We start from the raw sequence: 21,692 nt of genomic DNA on the forward strand, positions 1-21,692 counted from the left end.
AGACTATTGTTTTTTATGAATCTTGCCATTAAGGGAAGGCGTTAAAATACCAGTATCATAAGTTGTCGAATATAGGTTTTCCTTACTTTTACTGCTCATGGATTCCTAACTGCGGATCACTCTATATCCAAATCAGCTATAAATAGCTAACGCAATATATATTTGAGACAAATATATCAAAGTGAATCCCACTTGAAGTATATTTACAATATTTTCTGGCTCCGAATTTTGAAATAGTTATAAATATATTATTTGCACTTTAAAAAACAGTTAAGTTTTTTTATTTTGTGTACCAAAACTATTTTCTACATGATGTGAAAATGTAAAAGTTTATACTATTCTGCCTTCAGTTACATCGGTGAACACATATAAAGGCGACGGATATGAATACCTGAGGCAATACCAGTACAAACGCTGTTGAGAGTACACAGCCTGGTCAGGTTTTCGTCAAATAACCTTCCCTATGGTTGGATGGATTAAACTTTTTCAAGGATGGTATCTACCACTATTACACTTATACTGCCAAAGACTACAGTAACCTCTTGAATTTATCTTTCACATACATTTGTGAGATTATATTGATAAATAATTGTTTGCTCGGAGAATAGAATTGCACATGCAGGGTGCAAAAGTAAAATTGAAGGAAATTTCTGAATTTCCATTATTTCATGTGGTAAGACAACGACAGAACTTTTTGGCTTCTAGCACTGAGGTATGACATAATCACTGATACGGGTGACCACAAACCAAAATGGATTCCACTGAAAACACGAAGGTTGCATTTTGACCGAAATTAAATAGCCTGATGAGCCGGGGCTCAGTTTGGATTATTTTGTCTATTATTTTTCCCACCTCGGCCACTTTTGTCAGTCGGGGTGTCTCCGCCACCGTATTGATTATTTTCTGCCTGGATGGACTGATTGGTCGAGGTCAGGTGGTTGACCTTGACTGATTACCGATTAGCTGCTTACCGGCAGCGGCTACTGATCGGAGCGGTCGGACACGTTCGGCAGAGGTGACGTGAATCTCGTGCTGTCTACTGGTCGTCCTGATGCCCATGGCTGGCTAGTTCTCCGACTTTCGGCAGGTAATTCTTTTTGATTATTCTCTCTCTTAACTTAGTTGGTGGTTTTTCTCTCCCACGCAGACATATATTTTCGTTCATCAGTTAAAAGTAGCTTATTTATTATTTTGTAATTTTGTGTTCCTTGTGTACGTTTTCTTGTCGCAAAGTGTTCTATCCTGTCTTTCGTAACGTTCTAAATTGTTAATTTATTTTATCTATGCCAGTTAAATTTTTATATTTTGCACTAGTGTTTTCTAATTTGATCCGTTCAGCGAACGGAAATTATTTATTTAGTAATCACTTTGTCTTTATTTAGTGTAAGCGAGACGGTACAGACTTTGCAAAATCTGTTACCTCGTGTTTCGAGGTGCGTGCAAAAATTGGGTGGCAACATTTCATGATTTTCATTTTATTATTAAATTAATTATTTGCTTTATAGTTGCGTAAACGGATTATAATTTAATTATTGTATTTGGGAAATAATGTACTATTATTATTTGTAAATTACATAATTTACATTACACTTAATATTACAGAATGAACAAAATACAGTGCATTATTTTTACAAGTAAATGTTACCAAGCTGAATAATTTAGTAGGCTGTTCTAGCCTATAAGTATGTAATATTTAATATTGTCACCAAGTAGTGTATCTTATAATACTTGGTGTCTTGAGTTATTTTTGGGAAATAGTCTTTTGTTGCTTAAAAGGTACTGTTAGTTACAGATGTTTAATTTTAATTGTTAAATTTAAATATTTTATATATACTTTGTGCCAAACATAATTAAGTTTTTATTATTTCTCGGGTTATAGTAAAATTTTTCTGAATATCTACTGGTTATGTTGGGATTCAATAGGGTATCCGTGAGTGCCGTCAAAATGACTGGTGCGGCGAGTCTGCCCTATGGCAACAGCACTGTTAAACCCAAAATTGAATGCCCGCGCCCTGCTAGCGCTACTGTACCGTCATCCAACTGGACTGTCTGTACTTCATTTCGTCTTGAACAAGGTTGAAGCTAACATTTTTTTTTTCCTTCTTCTTTTAATGGACTTGAGAGGATTGGGTTTTATGGAGCGCTGCCAGATATTATATCTGGAGGAGGGCCAGTGTTAAGATATTTAGTATTTATTTAGTTTAGTGACATGATCTGAAGGGGAGGATTTCGTCTTTAATTCGGATTCGTGGAGGCAACTAAGCCCCCGCCTCCTTCGAAAATCGGCTTTAAATATTTTTTTTTATTTTTGGCTACAAACTTGAAACAAAATTACTTTTTAAAAAATAGTGGGCCTAGAAATTCTACAACCTTTTCCCTCCCCTCAGTTCATCATAATTAACAGTTCAAAATTTATATTTACTACATGCCGTACCTGAAATTATGTTATTTATATGTAAAATTTCTATTTATTACGTCATTTATATGTCAAATTTCTATTTATTATGTTATGTATATGTCAAATTTTTATTTATTATGTTATTGTCAATGTTGGAATTCTATTTATTTTTGTTATTTAGTTTGTAAGGTACTCGGTGCACCGTGGTGCTGCAGTTAATTGTATTTTGTGAGAAAATGTTTGCCACCTAATTAATTATATTATGTACTGGAAATTTTTTCTCTCTTTGTCTCTTTTCCCACTAGTGGCATGTTGTTGTTTTTTTTATGCTTTGCTCCGAGTTTGGGAGGGGCGCGCTTCCGAGACCTCCTGTTGCGGTTGAGGAGACTTCCGGTGAAGTCTAGTTTCGTTAACTCGGGACACTGAGATAGATGGAGAAACACAATTGAATACATGAAAGTTTCATTTTTTCCATTATCAATGACCGTTAGAAAACTCGATGAAAACAACCGCATGATTAATTAAAGGTTGGCACTTTGTCCACAGTCAAAGAGACTTCGAAAGTTAAAAAAACTTAGCTGTCTGCTCACGTTTCTTCCAGTCCCTGAACCAAAGAACCCACTAGTTGACAAATTTCATCGATATTGAATTTGATTTCCCGAAGCCCGAATTTTTTTTAAGCAGAAAATGTTAAATTTTTCAAAAGAATTTTTAACTCTCACAGGCAATGTTTTAATTATTTTTAACTAAGAAAGTTAGGAATTAGACGGTCATTTCTTCTAAAACAGAAATTATTATTTTTTAAATCAGTATAATTGTGTATATTATTAAAGAGAAACATTCATTTAGTTTAAAAATGTGCTTGTAGAATTATGTGAACAAATTAGAATGCATCATATAGGAAAAAAACATCGATAAAGATTCGTTTGTGGCCTTTGAATGTTGTATGAATCTTTAACATTAATCCAAATCAATAATTCTAGTAATTTTTATTAAAATATGTATACGCATGTATTTATAAAACCGGATTTATCATTATTTTAAAACGTTATCTTCATAAAATGATTTTTAAAAGTAGCTAGTTTGACCATAGAAAATAAATAAAAGAACAGAAGAATTTATCTTCTCTTGGGTGTTTATTTATTCTCTCAGCAGTTCTGTAATAGCTTATATTTCTGTTTTGCTTAATAATTCCTATTATAACATTTGTTTTCAATAATATAAAAATACATCCTAATTAGTTAACACTTATTTGATCAAACACTAGGTATAGAAGTATAATATTGTTGTTTTTTTTTTGTTATAATTAATGGATTGTGAAGAGAGAATAAACGTTTCATTTCATTCCAAAATAAACATAATTGTTTAAAAGTAGAAGACGGATTACTTATAAACACATACTTGGAGAAAAAGATTTGGAGAAAAGCATTTAATGCACGAACAGTCTATATATAAAAACTATGAAACTGTACCTTTCCAACAGTGGAAAAATTAATAAGTATACTTATAAACCTATAAAAATATATTACACACATTTATGAATGTAATAGAATTATTATTATTATTTTTATGTAAAATATTACTTATGTAGTAAAAATACCATGACCATTGTGTGTGGTAGTTCAGCACAATCCACTGTGATCTCCCTCAGTCTATAAGCAGCAAAGGTAACACTGAGATAATAACAGAACTGTAGTCTATCCATCACTCACAGGCACAAAGGTCACGTCACTCAGATCCACGATGACACATGACGTCGTAAAGTAGCTGATAAGCTGGTAGTATGTTCAATGAGCTGAATACAAGGACCTTCTATTTTTAACTATTCTCTTCTTCCTATTAAAAAATACGGCTATTGTTCAGTGTTTTTACGTCCATTATGGTTGAGGAAGGTGTTTACGTGCAGTGAACACAGCTTTATACCAGCAGATGACAATGCGTGTGAAATTTTTGAAGTTATCGTTGAGGTAACCTTTAATAGGCTGATCATAATCAATGCCTTTAGTGGTTTCAACTTTTGGCATTTACTTCTTTAAACTTCGCGCAATACTAATCAGTAATTTTAGATGATATTATATAAACTCCATAGGACTGTCTTCAATCACATAGAGGGGGAAAAAAATGATTTTCGTACAACTAACTATGATGTATAACATGTATACTTTTGCGTAACTGCCAAAATAAAAATAATTTTGAATGTTTATTTATTAATTGCTGCAAAAAAAATGTAACATGTATATAATGTTATTGGAAAGAGAAACTTACTGAAATAAATTTAAAAATATTTAACTATTGATACTAGCATTTGATCAAGAAATGCGTCTGAGAACATTTATATCACTTATTTCACAAATCAGAGTACCCGTAAATGAAAAACGTTAAAGTTAGTATGAATCATACTTAAGATACGTAAATTCCTAATGAAATATCTATTTAAAGATGTTACTTTTGTAGTGTGATATGCAAAAGTTTGAATAAATTTGATTTGAACTATTTGTGGCTTTGAATTTATACAAATGGAGCATAATATAAAATGTCAAGTCAATATGCTACATTATTTTAGAGATATCGTAAGGGAAAAACAAAGAAACTGAAATGAATATATTTACCAGCTCCTTGAGCAACACTTTAACCAACACAGCCAATATATATTTTCAAACATAATTGAAAGAATTGGCATAAATTGTATAAGGATATAAGTTTTAAAACTGAATTGATAATGTATGATGAATCATAGAAAGTTTATGTATATGACAGTATATGATTGCAATAACTTACTATAAAACGGAATAAATGGCAATACCATATAATACTTGCTATTAAGAAAAGCTTTTACTTAATTAAATTATAAAATAAACACAATTTATCTAAAAAAAATTATTGTACTCATACTTAGAAAAAATTTAAATTTTTATCTATGTTAACAATAAAGTGCAATAAAGTTAACGCAGTGTGTTGCGTGCAGCCTATTGTGGCAAACATGATTACATAACTGTATGTAAGCGTCATACGGTTATTTCTATTCTGACGCAACCAAAGTGGAGTATTATGAATAAAGAGAGCAATGAATTAGATAAGCGATTCACACATGATTGTTAATACTAGGCCAAAAGTATTCCACAAGTAAAGTTTATAAATTGAATAAGTTAAAACACTTAATCATTCAAACAAAGTATTTGTGTTTTACATGTTTCCTTCATCTTATTTCGCTATCCATACAACTCTTGAGTTGAAAGGTGTATTGTATATTGTTTTGGTTGCCACCCTTACAGTTGTACATGTTACGAAGTGTTTTAGCCTTTTATTACTAAACAATGCAAAGGTATACAGTATTTATATATAGTTTTATAAATTGACGTAGAATTTGAATAAACTATATTGCATATAAATTAGAAGGGAATAAAAACACGACACAATTTTTTAAACCTAATAACACGATCGTGAACTTAATAAGCAAGTAGTAATAATAAAAATTTAGAAGTACTCCGCAGTCTTCAATGAGGTTAAAGCAAACTTCAAACTTGTAACGAGTTGTATGGGTTTTTGGAAGCAACGTTTCACCGTGCAGGACTATGCTTGTAGCCGCCTGCACGATGAAGGCCGTGGAGCGACCATAATCCTAATTACACAATATCCTCCTGCCAGCTTTGATAAGTATTTAAAGTTAAAATTAAGGACGAATCAGTAAAATTAAATCGTAAAACAATTTATTAACCACCAAGATAATTTACACATATCAACACCAATCCCACGCCGACCTCCCATCACGACAAAACCCGCCCCAACATACTAACAATTTAGAATTTACAATCACCTCCTATAATTTTCCGGCACCTAACCCCCCCCCCTTGATTATTAAATCAATTCATAGTGTAACACACAATACCACAAACAAATAATTTAACTAAGACTTGCGACAGGTAAGTAAAATCTCCGTCACCGCCACTCGCCGATCAGACGTCTTCGCTCTTCCGTCACTCAATCTAGACTGCCTTATCAGACCACCGGTCCTCCATCAGCACGCGGCTTATCAGAAAAGACCGGACCTAACCGTTGATTCGGCGGTCTGATATATGTGGTGGGCAGTCACCACAATCTCCCCCCCCTAAAGGAAAAAAAATTGAGAGGAAATCGGAAGGAAGAAACATATAGTTAATAAAAATTTCAATTCAGAATATCCAAAAATTTTTGGTGCTCTCCACCAATCGAAGAGCGGGTTACGACAGGAGGACCAATTACGTATTGATAATAGTGATGGAACAAAATAAAAATAAAATCCAACTGTTGGTCTACTCTTGTACTAGTCACCCTTCAAGTAATGACCGAATAGGCGATCGCACCTACCGTTAATATTTTGTATATATTCTAAAACAACGGGAAAATGTCACACACTCACCCCCCGAACAGGAAAGAGTTCGATACAATCAGAAAAGTTGTTATGTGATGTGTAGTGTATGTGAGGGATTAGGATTGAATTCTGGTCATCCTGAAAATGAAATTGCATGTAGATTCCGTGCGAAGAGAGTGGTTTACGCGCCTGGTTTTTGGCGACCTTATAGGTTGTCTTTGTTCTGCTTGCAGTCGATGTGCGTATACAGTCCTGTGGGTTTTAACGATACTTCTAGTGAAGATAGTGTTTTCTTCCAGAGACGAGAGTTTTTTAAGATAATGTGTTTTTGCGCTTACACTGTGGGTACGTCTCTTCTTTAGATTTTGCCGTTCTTGATGCGATGACTTCATTTGCAATTACAGTGACAACACTGTTTCTTCACATGTTATGTATAGCTTTCAGTTATCCAATGGCCATTGTCAGGGTGGAGAGTTTGGTAAGGATTAATTTATATGGAAAGTGCTCGGAATACACATGCGCGTATTTACAAATATTCATATATTCTTATATTAGGAATTAATTGGAATATGATAGGATTTTAACATGTCGTGTGGCGAAGTATTGTAGTATTTTTAGTAATGAGGTAGTATATTTTAAATTAGTGTGTGACATTGTCCATGTTCGCGCAAAGCTAAGGTGCGTAATATACGGCGAAAATTTTTTGGGGATAAACCCACGTCTACCTATCCATCGATTTGGGAAAACATTATCCAAGTAGTGGCGGACTTGCCGGCTATAATGTGGAGGTGCTCCGTCTTGTTGGAACCAAACTTGTTCAAAATCATCTCTGGATGCCTAGATTGCTGGAATGATTTGTTTTTGGAGCATACCTAAGTAAACATCACCAGTAAGGTTCCCTTCAATGAAGAATGGTCCAATAATTTGTCCTCACATCATACCTACCAAAACGTTAATTTTTTCGGGATGTTGAGTGTGTTGTTCTTGCACCCAGTAAGGATTAACATAACTCCAAAGATGAGAATTGTGTCTATTTACTTCCCCGTTTAGCATGAAGGTTGCTTCGTCACTGAATACAATATTATTTAATTTGAATGTCTGGTTATCTATTTTGCTCATCATTTCATCACAATATTGTACCCTTCGATCGAAGTCATCTTCGTTCAGCTCGTGTACAAGATGAATTTTGTATAGCTTGTATTTATTTTCATGTAAAATCTTACAAACAGACCCCTGAGAAATCCCCACTTCTCTTGACAAAGCAGTTGTTGACACAAGCGGGTTTTCAACAACAGACATCAACACCTCCAGACAATGGTCTTCAGTTCTTGCTGATCTCGGTCTTCCAGACTTAGGCCGATTCTTCACTGAGCCTGTTTCTTCAAAACGTTTAATTGTTTTTTCAACAGCAGAGTTTGATATAGGGTTTCTATGAGGAAATGTTTCATTAAATAAATGTCTCACTTGTTCATATGATCGAATTCTATCACCATATCCACGCTTCATTAACAATGTAATACGTTCCTGTTCGCTTAGCTCCATGATAAAATTAAGGAATAATGTGAATGAAGTGAGTACGGCAAGACACTGATGGTATTGAAAACATGAAACAATGATAAGACTATTGTACAACAGATAATTCGGGACAAAGTTCATAACTAGTGGAATGTAGTCCTCCTGCAGTTAGGAATTCCCAATATTTCTTTAAACTTTTGTTATTTGCGAAGTTTGATATTTAAACCCATACTTCGTTTTGAGATTGTTTTGCCTTTTAATACCTAACAAATGAGAGATCAACTGAGTGGTGCTTTAAAGTGACAGTTTTTAGCTGCCCCAAAAGTTAGTTATTCCTATGTTGTAAGTAGTTTATTCTGGCTTATACAATTTTCAATTGGCAGTAATTTTTTACTGGGTTAAGATAGAGACCTCTAGTTTGCGTTCTTTGTTTTCTTTTATCAGGGGCTTGAAAATGACAGGTCACTTGATGGGGCTTTACATTTAAAATTTTTGAGCTGCCTCCAAAACCCCCCATTTTGGGTTTGTGAATGACGCACTAATTACGGCCAAAAAGTACCTCATAATATAACATAAATGTGTGGCGAGTTTACTTTTTCTCGTGTGAGCCGTTACAATATTAGTCGGGGGTCTCCAGACTTTTTATTAACCCTGTATATCTAGCGATAAATAACATTTAATTATTTAGAAAAACATAGATATTGCAACTTAATGTTTGTTTGATCACATTAAATTTGCAAAATTCACACACAATACACATACGAGCAGCATACGATGCTACGAGTAATAGCGATCATTGTATTTCATATGATTAATGCATTTATCATGTTTATATTCGTAACTAGTCTGAATAGTTTAAGACAGGATAAACCTATCTGTTCAACATAACTAAATCAAATCCTAAATACAACATATATTACAACATAAATTACACAAAATGGCACAAAATTATTTTTGAGTTTTTGTACAATATGACTCCTACAGATTTCCCTACATTTTAGTAAAGACGTTAGTTGTTAGTAAACAGTAAAGGATAGAATAGAGATGTGTAGATTTTCTTCTTGTCTGATTGTTTATATCTATGGAGAAGAAAAAATTAATTTGACCATGTGATCAACATTTTCAAAAGATCTATGCATTTCCTGGTTGATAAGCAATCCGGTAAAAGGATGCGCACTAAAAATATAATAAAAAAGCATCTTCACAACAGATTATTTTACCCAAAAGCTACGTAAAATTGCAATATAGAAAGAATTTATTACAATTACAATTGGTATTTTATTACAATTACAATATACAAAGAACCCACCAACCGAGGAAACGCCGACTTCCTCTCCAATTGTTTTTCTTTTAGGGGGGGAGATTGTGGTGACTGCCCACCACATATATCAGACCGCCGAATCAACGGTTAGGACCGGTCTTTTCTGATAAGCCGCGTGCTGATGGAGGACCGGTGGTCTGATAAGGAGTCTAGATTGAGTGACGGAAGAGCGAAGACGTCTGATCGGCGAGTGGCGGTGACGGAGATTTTACTTACCTGTCGCAAGTCTTAGTTAAATTATTTGTTTGTGGTATTGTGTGTTACACTATGAATTGATTTAATAATCAAGGGGGGGGTTAGGTGCCGGAAAATTATAGGGGGTGATTGTAAATTCTAAATTGTTAGTATGTTGGGGCGGGTTTTGTCGTGATGGGAGGTCGGCGTGGGTTTGGTGTTGATATGTGTAAATTATCTTGGCGGTTAATAAATTGTTTTACGATTTAATTTTACTGATTCGTCCTTAATTATAACTTTAAATACTTATCAAAGCTGGCAGGAGGATATTGTGTAATTAGGATTATGGTCGCTCCACGGCCTTCATCGTGCAGGCGGCTACAAGCCTAGTCCTGCACGGTGACACGTAGCTTCCAAAAACCCATACAACTCGTTACAAACTCTGTAATTAACTTTATTCTAGATATTTCCTGCCAATAGATAGATTGATAGAGAATTAGTCGTATAAAAAAGGCAATAATATGAAATTTACTATCGTTAAAGACACGATGCCAGACAACCAAGATATACATATAGTGTAAGACATTTTGGACCATCAAATTAGAATTAATAAATTAAATTTTAAAAGTTATCATTAAATATAAGACCAGCTAAAAATGTATTTATTGTATTTACAGTTTAATCAGATTAATTTATTTATTGATGGATAATGTATGTATAAATTATGACAAGTATTCCAGTAACTGAACAATTATTTTTGACCTTTTTTATTGTTATAGAAGGATTGTGAAAGATACGGGTTTCTAGGGCATTTGCCAGTTATATCATGCGTGTCACAATAATCTGGCACGATCTATTTCTTTTAATCTAAATTATGTGTTAGACTGGTTATTTACCCGAAAAAAGACGAAATGAATTCAACAATAATAGAAGGCACACAAATGTTCGTAAAATTATTCTTAGAAAAGGGGAAGGATATTTATGGAGATATTTCAACATTCAGTGATAGTAAAAGTCAATTACACTCAACGAAGTCCAAAATTACGAAAATTATTTTCCTTTGCAGCACTCCATTGTGATAATAAACTTGAAAAAAGTATGTAATGTAGTGACAAATATCTATACTATCTATCAATAACGAAAATGTAGGCATAACACGTACCAATGTTGATTATAGTTTTAAATAATATTACTTTTCTCCATGGCCCTGTAGTATTAGGAATTATTTTTCCAATAAGATCATTAAAATCAGATTGACTTGTATATCTAACAACATGTACACATTTATCTAATTAGAATATGTTGCGGTTTCCTTTAAGTTCTGGAGGAAGCCTCTGGCATTTCAAATATAAAAGTGAGACTGCTTTGTGTGAGATTTTATCTCCTCAATGTATTATGAAACGTCGTAACAATGAATGTAGACAAAAGAATAATTAAAGATATCATAGAATCTAAAAGAAAAAAATTTTTATTTATGAAAGTATTGAAGAGAGTCTTCTGTTTTATAATTACATACCCATTAGAGAACCAGAACACAATATGTACGATTACCCTCCCTGTAGGCAACAACAAACACTCTGACGTTAGATTTTTAAGAGAATCTGAGTCTGAAATGGAGCAAAATAAACAATGTTTTATTTTTTTATTTATTTTTTTTATTTATTTATTTTTTTTTTGTAGTTTATACACAAACCATCCGACAAAATATAACTGGCATAACAGAACATATTATAGCTTTCCAGAAATTGCTCGCAACTGTTCACTCCTGCTTAGCTTTTCGGTATCTAGTGTTTCCTTGCTCAGTGTGCCACTTATCGACGAGTTCATTTAAAAAATTACATACTTTGAACCTAAAGTACCTTCCAGTGATTAAAAACTATATATATATATATATATATATATATATATATATATATATATATATATATATATATAACGTTTAATTTACTATTTAATACTACACATTTAAACCTATTTAACTTGTTTGTATAATTAAACGGAAAATAATGGTTGTGGATTCATATATATTACTTCATTTTGAACTATGTAATATAGCAAAAGTCATACGGTTAAGGGTTAAGGTTAATGAGAGGGAGGGTAATACATATTTCAGGTTACAGTACTAAAGGACGTAAGTTGAAGTGTTGGATCAAAGGATTAAAGCTTATGTAGTTTGAGTTAAACACCAGAACCAAAGAACTGTATATAAATATATGCGTGTGTTTGATAGTAATGTAGAATATTATGGATTTTTTAAATATATTTTTTTAGATTTAAACCGCCAGGGTTATGTAAGGATTATAAAGAAAAGATGGACATTTTAAGCAGAGAAAAGTACAATCAATAAAGGAATAGCGCTTAAACTACTCGCAAAAAAGGAATAATATTAAAACAAGGATACTAAGTAAAATCTCAGTATTAACTTCCAAAACAAGGTAACATTTCAAAATGTTTTAATATATGTCATTTGTTTTCATATGTGATGTCCATTTATTCGTATGGATGAAAATTCTCCCCATTACACCACACCGTAATATCTGTAGGTCCAGCAACGGATAAAATCGATCGACATTACATTTACCTAGTGTAGTGAAAGAACAAATGCTTTCATTTTTAATTCATACTTCAACCTAAATACCATTATTTACAAGTGTTGACTTTACGTTAGTGACTTCGTGGTTTTCCACAAGTATTCTTGATTGGACCCACACATATAAAAAAATCGTGGTAAGCTTATAAATATAATGTTTGTGGGAATATAATGAATTTTTAGTTGTTGAAGAGTTATAAATTTGATCATGATTTTCATTCAAAGTACCGCAGTTAGTTCACTGACTTCGCTAATAAAGCTATTGAACTTACAAACCCCACCCAATGGGCATAAAAGAGATAAACTAAATATATTACAAAATGAAATATATACGTACGTAAATCTCCTATGTAATTTTTAAAATTCTATTGGTAAAACATTATGAAGCGTTTGGTAAAAATAGGCTTTTATTTATACTAGATTAAATAGCAACTTACTGCGCTAGTTAAGCTTGATTGATCTAGGAAAAACAAGAGTTATATAACATAATAAGGCGTAATAATTATCTAGGTTACACAGCCCTGTGCCTAGAGGGCTGGTGTTAGGCTATATACTAGATGACCAATTACTAGTACACGTGGCTTGTGTTCTACCAGAATAATTGGGCTTTAGGCTATTCTATACTTTGTATCGTTTAACCCTAATTAAATTTACACCTTTCAGAAGTTTGTCTGTGGTTTTATTAGAGAGATTACACTTTTAATACGTAAGATAAAACAAATATTCATTTTAAATGATTAGGACAATATTAGAAATACCCAATTAATAAGACCTAAAATCTCGGTAAAGTAAATTAAAAAAATCCATCTCATTTAAGTTTCATCCTAATATGAACATATTTTTATTGAGCTCAATATTGCTGGGCAGAATTAAAAATTATTCCAAGAATCTTTATGCAACATAAGTCAAATAATAGCCGGCTTGTAATAGAGATGTTTAAAAAGAAATAATGTATAATAGTGGCTATTTTGCTTATTATTACATACAACTAGGTAAATTAGATTCTATTAACAGTTTACTTAATACGTTTAAGCCCTCACGGTGTATTGTGTAGGCTGCACCTCGTTTTATGTGATGATTTTCAGACCAGCAGTTCTGAGCATTTTTTTAACTTTCCTCTAGTTCTTTGGTTGGTAATTTCTTTATGATCTTTAGTTCTCACACTTTCAAATTTATTGGTCTTTGTATCTCTTTCTATTTCCTATTACAAGAACATTATTATACTGTAAATGTAGTTTTGATTTTTACTTGAAATGTTAAGATATACTTTTTTATCATGTAATAATAGCAAGTGTGAGAAATTCTGTTGCGGCTTTAAACCTTCCACCGTCAATAAAAAGTTAAAAAAATAACATTTATTAATTTTAAATCATTATTTCTTTTAATAAAGTCACGTTTGATAGGCCATATTTCGTTAAATATTTGTGTAATATCTTAAGCAAGTTTACAATACCAAACACAACAAATTTATTTTAATAGCACCTAAATCTGTTAAATACGCTTACTTATATGTTAAAAGTCAATTAGCAACCAATAAAATTAAATAATTGCTATAAATGTAAATGTTACGCACCGACATGTACAAAAATCTGCTTCAAATCTTGCCAACAGTCAAAATACCATAATGAGAACTTAATTACCCAAGTGGACTTAAGATTGGAGAGCCGAAGTTTACAACAATCAGTAATTGCTTTTTTAGTATTCAGGAGTAAAGTTACTGCTTAAAATTAAAGGTTTAAATAAAGGAGTAACCTAGGCTTCAAAGTGTAATGCCCGATTTCGTCTCCTGAAATAATTTACACAAAGAAACCGTGATTGTCTTTGATATTTATACCGATAGAATGTTGTAAATAATAAATAAATTTATCAGTTCTGATTTAACTGATACTGATATTAGTGATAGCATTACTAAATTTGGAACATTACTGGTATAAGTTATTTATCTAAAAATTAAAGATAAATACGTTATTTCTTACAAATTATGGTTGTTATACTTTATTTTTTCACTGTAAAAATCATCATAAAAAACTTAGTTAGGTACAATAACAAAAAGTTTTGTTACTACTTTGAGAAAACGCTTTTTTCAACACCACAATCCAACGCATATGTTTCAATGTTTAGAGATCAAAAAACCTAGGATGACAAATAAATATCCGTTTACAAACTATGAAGTAGAAAAGTGTGAAATGTCCATAAATCAAACTCTGCTTGACATTGCTTGAATAAGAAGTGGTGAAGTTAGATTTAGTATTCGTGGACATGTACGTGTCGTGTATACATTTCTACATTGTCAATCCAATCTAATAATAACTAGACGATTTTATGCATTTAATTATTAACCAGATCTTAATAAATTATACACAATATCAGAGTACATAAAAGAAAACAATTAAAACCTAGTTCTTTGCTACTACACATAATTTTTTATTGTTTTTTTCCAGTGTATCACTATTCCACTTCTTAATAAACAGTTACTAAAGTATATAACAATTTTCGGTATATTTCATTGTTTCATTTTGAAAAATGTATAACACTACGTTTTAGGAATGAAGTTTAACGTCTTCTATATACCAAGAAAGGCAAATAATCGTTAAAATATTACCTTAAGAGGTATACACTACATTATACAATGCATTACTTCTTTTAACGTAATCTCTATAACATTAAAATAAAAGCTAAATGTTTATTTACTTTTCATTACTTACATGGTTTTCTTTACTAAAGAAAACAATTGTTTCTATTTTTATATTATTAATTATTTTTATTATTAATTTATTATTTTTATATTATATTTCACAAATATTTAAAGTGCAATAATTTGTTTGTTCCATTTACGTTTGGAATAAATAAACTTGATGATTCCACGTATGTGTAGCAACTACACAATGTGCTTTAGAAAAAGAATCAATTTTAATCTTAGATCAAAAAAATAAGAGCTATTACTGTTTTTCTAAGTAGCAGAACATATACTTTAATATTTTCAGAGTGGAATTTAATTTATTTGCAATCTTTACAAAATTTAACCTGTTTTAAAAGTTACAGACGATTACCTATAGTCCTCTCTAAGGATCTAAGCATTATATATCGGAAGATGCGGATCTAGATTATGTTAATTACTAGTTTGTTCCTTAACTGGCTAATACCTGTTTATAGTTTGTACAAAGGTACGTAAAATAGATAAGATTTTAGGTTTGGTGGAATGTCATTTTAGAATGCCAAGATTATCGTGAGTATTATTTTGATTTAGTATTATTTTCTAAGTGTTTCGCAAATCAACATAAATAGCAGTCTGCTATGATGTCTATAAACCTGAAAAGGCAGTTAAAATATATTTAAAAAATAAAACTTGTCTTATAGCAAATGTAGTAAAGGGAATATAAACGGCTTTAAATCATAACTTTCTATAGTAATTTTAAAATCCTTTCTTATGTTTAATATTACAAAATATCGGAAAATATCCTATGAAAGAGAATATCAAGTAAAAAATTAAGAAAAGTTTAAAAATTTGTTTCCAGATTCAATGTTGTTTTCAAAACAAGGCGAAGTTTCCATTATTACCGTTACGCTTTGACTGTTCAAGTGTCAAATGTTTTCTTTGGACATAAACCAGCTACACACTTTCTCTTTTTTCTTAACCATTAGTAAGTTTTTATGGCTTAAAGCTCATTAAATAATAATTGTTAAATAAATTATAGTAGCCTACAAAACACAAAAAAATTTCAGGAACAGAAATCGCTGTTAATTAACAGTGTGCTAAAACCCAATTTTCTGGATAGAAAACCTAATATCTGAAACATAAACTATATCTACATAGCAGCATTTATAGGTATTCAAAATGCTTATGTGAAACATAAGAGAAATTTAACAAACTTTTTTAAATTATTCTTGTTTTAAATATAAGTATAAATTTAAAAATATAAAAGTAACCGCCTATTTTCATTAATATATATTGATCAGTTTCACATTTCAAAATCGATATGGCTTAGAGAAAATTGGAAAAGAACTACAAAGTTTGAAACCAAATTAAGAATAGGCTACTTTACGCCAAAGTTACGAAAAACATTACTAAGACAAAAAAGCTCTTAATACTGTGACAATTTTGACAGTTGCACCTTATCATAAATTATAGTAAATATTAATAATATTATAATTTGAATCAAAAAGGTTATTCTAAAATATACGTGTCATCATAATAATTATTACAAATATATTGTTAAAAATAATAGCCTTTTAGGTTTTTTAGGAATGTTGGAAGGATTTTCCCATTACATAACACATGCATGGGAAGTAAATTGTTATTAATAGGTAAATATATTTATTTACCTTAGGATTTAAAAATATTATTATGTGATCAATCAGATTAAAAAAAAAATAAATATTTTAGTCCATAAAAGATTGAAGATTGTTTATGCTACTAAAAGTATTCAAATCAAGCTATGCATTTGATACCAACACAGTAACATTTTTTTAATCAATTGCGAATTTGCAATAAACTGGATCCTTACTAATTTAAAATTAATATTTTTAAAAAATTCTAGAACTCTGTTTTTCCATTAAATTTTATTGGTACAAAGTAAAAACAACATGAATTTATAATCAGAAAAACTTTTATCTCGGGCATTTAAGTAATTAAAAGTCGATAATTTATTTCTGTGAAAAGAAAATTGTAGTTAAAAATAATTGCAATAAACATTGTAGGAAGTTGTATGAGAATTCTTTATCAGCTTTTCTTTTTAGTAAAACTCGCAATAAATAGGATATAAAAGCTCCTGGGGCAATAATTCAGGGTGTGACAAAGGACAAGGAATGTGTGTCATGCCGGCAGAGGTGTCGAGAAGTGCAGCTACGCGAAGAATGTAATAAAGCGCTTTCGGCATTCCAGATTACTGGTTCGATTGAGAAGGAACTATCAACAAAACACATAGCATTGTTATATATTTGGCTCAGTTATTTATCATAGGGAATTGAATTTCAACAAAATAAGTAAGGAGCAAAACTAAGTTATGAAATAAGTTGTCAAAAATTTTAATATATTTCGAAAATTAAATTTCATTAGGTAAGTACGGTATTTATAAACTTTGTTACTGAAGGAAATAGAATTAAGCATAATATAGTCGACGAAAATTTAAGGAAACCCCTTCTTGTGGTCTCTAATGTGTTACTTTTCTCATCATTGGCTAATCCAGATCCCATAAAATTACTTTAGCAATACAGAAGGACTGTATGTAATGTGGCAAAGATCCTAGATGGTCTTCACACTAGTGAATGAAGAAAAGGTTCCATACGGAGACTATAACGTAAAACATCGCGTGAGGTCATTTTTATGTATAAGTGGTTATTCACATGCTCCTACAAGCACATTTTGAAATCTCTCTAAATTGATTAATTAATTCCTCTTCCAGGAAGTATTATTTCCCCTCTCCTTTTGTTATAGGCAAAATAGTACTGAAATGAAAATAAAAAATTATATAAATTATACAAAACATTATCTTGGGATAAATACTTAGTTTTTAAATATAATGTCCAATTTTCTTAACTATTCGGGTTTCGGAAAAATCTAATTCGACATCGTTGCAAATGGTCCACTATAGGGTTCTTTGGTTGAGGGCATAGAAGATGCATAAGCAGGTATTTGGTGAGTTCCTCGATCTTTCGAAATCTTTTTGATTATGTTTAAAATGCAACTTTTAATTATTAGGTTGTGTTCCCCAAGTTTTGTAATGGTCATATATTAAAACCAAATTGCAACCTTTGTATGTTTCAATGGACGCGATTTGTTTTTGTGGCCTCCCGTATCACTGATTGTCATAGTACCTCGGTGATAGGAACCAAAACGTTTTTGTTGGTCGATAAATACAGTGATTCCCTTAAGTTTTCCGTACTGGATCCTGTATTTTTCTGGTTCTTACCAACAATCTACGTATGTCCAATGAAGATGTGGAAAACTTTAGTCTGTAGATGACACAATCAAACCCAAAAACGTTGAAACTAAAAGCGATCTTAAAATAAAATTGCATTTGCAACCGTATCGACAGCGTTTGTAATTTTTTATATGAGTTCGTTCATGTACTGAAGACAGCATACAATACATTTCTACTTCTTGTATGATATACGTTTCTGGTGGTGCTTCGCAAAATCAAAATCTGAAACGGTCGTTATATTTCAAGCAATATGTTTAGAAATATATTAAAATTAGAAGTCAGATAATATTTTTAATATACTTCAAGGGGGATTATTTTAGTAACTTGTAAGTAACCAAGAAATATTTATTAGTAGAATGAATTTCAAATTAAACTTGGAGTGGTGTTTACTTGTGAAAGCACATATGCAGTGGCCTAAACCAACTTGGACCTAATTTAAATTTAGATTGAACTATAACAACATCCGGTTCGATGTCGTGTGCTTTTTACCCTATTTTCTGTAAACTGCATTCAAATCATGTATTAATAAAAATGGAGATTTGTAACATAATGACAGCAAACGCGATATGGCGGTTTATACATGTGTATGTTACATAATCACGTGATATCTATTTAATGACTTACAATAATAGGAACTAATAAGTTTCCCATTTTAAATAGCAAAATACTTAAATAGGTCGTAACTGTCACTAAGATGTATGTATAGTTTGGTACTAATATGTGGTATATACTGTTTAGTGTATTGCATGATAAACTAAGTCGTAATAAGGAATATAAGGTTTTTTTATCATTGGATGCGTGAAAAAATTAATAATTAATTGTGTGTACTACTACGTAATTACAGAGTAAATTAAGTAATCACCTGTAAATCCGTAGATATTAAAAGAGTAGGAGGGAATAGTTATAGCTTTATACATTTAAACTAGGGTAACATATTATATTACTGTATTTATTAAATATTAAAATATTATAGTTTTTACAAGTAGTTAGAGGAAATTAATTGCATTATTTATTAATATGTTATTAATACTTCACCGGTTTTAACATTACATTCTCCATTATAAGCAGCACATTGTTCTATGTGCATAAAACGTATTACGAACATGTTCGTACAGAATAAATTGTATATGAACAACAGTTCCATTTTATTTCACGGAACTACACGCTTACAACACACCATGTGTTATGTAACAGAGTATATGTAACATGTATTTCAATGTCAGGTGGTTAATTGGCGTAGAAGTATATAACATTACGAATAGTAGATAAAATTATAGCCAAGTATTTTTTTTTTTTTTTTTACAAATATATGTATTCAGTAATAATTTTATTCATCATGGCAACCAGTACGACCAGTTTAAAAATGTTAATTAAACTGTCAGATACATCCTGAAAAGTTTCTTGGATTAACAACAGACTTGATGTTGCTAATATATTAATGAACCTTTTTTTTTTATTAATTTTAAGTATATGGATCAGACCTGTGTCATTAAACAGACATAGTGATAGAAATGATTTGTTTCCATCCCGTCGGTTTTTCAGCTTAGCTAACTCAACCAATGATGTCGCAAATTTGACGTAAAGAAGCAATGATCTGTAAATTTTCAGTGCTTAGTAATGGCAAAGATATATATTCTATATACTCTGTGCATAGCAGTGCATAGTTTAGTGACCTATTACTGGGTAATAATTTCTAGCAACAAAGAGTGTGGGCTACTCACTGGGTGACCACATAGCGACACTGTCCGTTGTACCTTGCTGAATGATTTATGTTTATGAAACCACCGGCTTTCTTTTATTTTAACTGTAGCGTAAAATGTTATGCTTACATTCAAAATAAGACATCTATATTTTATGATTACATAAATTATATGCGTCTCGTCATAACATAAAATTGCACACTACCATTAGCTAGGTTTACACCATATGTGATATCACACTTGGCTAAATTTACAAGTTCTAAATAATTCAGAGTTGCTCAAAAATCAATTTGTTTTAGAATTATATTTGAATTGCAGATAAATATGTAGTACATTCCTTCCTGAGAATACCAGGTATTACAAAATTATCTGTGGGAGTAGTTAGTACATTGACTTGGAGTCCTGAGGAAAATGTGTCCCGTTCATTTATGTAAAATGTCTTTAGGCCAGATTTTGAAAAAAGATTACAGGTTTAATCTAAATGTTTTAGAAAGGAGCAAAAACCTAAATGTCTTTTTCTAATTATTCAATTTATAAAGGGAGCGAGAACATTTCTTTTTACCTAGTTCAAGCGCTTATTTAAACATGATATTGAAAAAGTTTTTAGAAGATACCTTACCTAGTAATTTATTACGAAAGTTAGATAAAGGGTTAGACAGATAAGTTTTAGATCGCTATATATTTTTTAAATCGTGTACCTCTATGTACGATACCAGATTAGACTGTTTATTTATTTATATAAATTCTTCAATTAGTGGTATGGTCTAATATAGAGGTATTTATTACATTCAATATACGTATATATCATGAGGGAAGGTACTGGCACTGCTACCGAGTAAGAGGATATCGATGTAATAACATGCCTCTCGTAGTTGAAAGAGGAATAAAATAAAACGGTTGAATGAAATAAGAGTGTATTTTTAGTAACAGCGGGTATTAATGCACTGTAGTAGTTCACGATTTCCTTAAACAACTATTATGAAAAGATTCCAGAAATAAAAATTAACCTATATCGTATAAGTTTTATAGCATGTAATATCTAATTTAGTTTCATGTATTATAAGTCTGTTACTGTGAATAATTCAATAGTGATGTTGTGTTGGGCGCATTTTAGACCTAATAATGAGAAACAAAATGCACTATTACTCAATTTAGAAATGGATGGTAGTTATGTTTAGTATACAACATTTATGTTTGATAAAAATTTATTTTTCATGTTATATATACATACAATTCGTTCTAATACTTCACGAGAAATTCACGAGTATGTTGTGTGAAATTACGATACAAATAATTTTGCAAAGTGAATGGATTAATCCAATTACACGCTAAAATAGTCATTTTATATTCTTCCTGGCCTATACCTGAAGTATTTATGTGTTTTACAGTTCTTTTTTAGTTTTTCTATAATGTTTACCATAAACACAAAATATTTAGAGTCCTAAACTTAAACAAACCATATTAAAATAAAAAGTAACCTTTTATTTTGATATGTAACAGTTGGGAGATTAAAATTTTAATTATATTGTAAATAATTTACATTAACAGCTTACAAATTTATTATTGATGGGTTTTCATAATTTTTCATCTCAGATGACAATTAAATTTCAAAATCGTTTCTAAAGAGACAGACTAAACGTCTGTAGAAGATTAATTTTTTTTACTCTTAACTGTAATTTGTTAGAAATAACTTTTAATTTTAAATTATTACAGTAAATTATATCG

The sequence above is a fragment of the Homalodisca vitripennis genome, chromosome 6 (assembly GCF_021130785.1).
Source record: "Homalodisca vitripennis isolate AUS2020 chromosome 6, UT_GWSS_2.1, whole genome shotgun sequence".
Taxonomy (NCBI): domain Eukaryota; kingdom Metazoa; phylum Arthropoda; class Insecta; order Hemiptera; family Cicadellidae; genus Homalodisca; species Homalodisca vitripennis.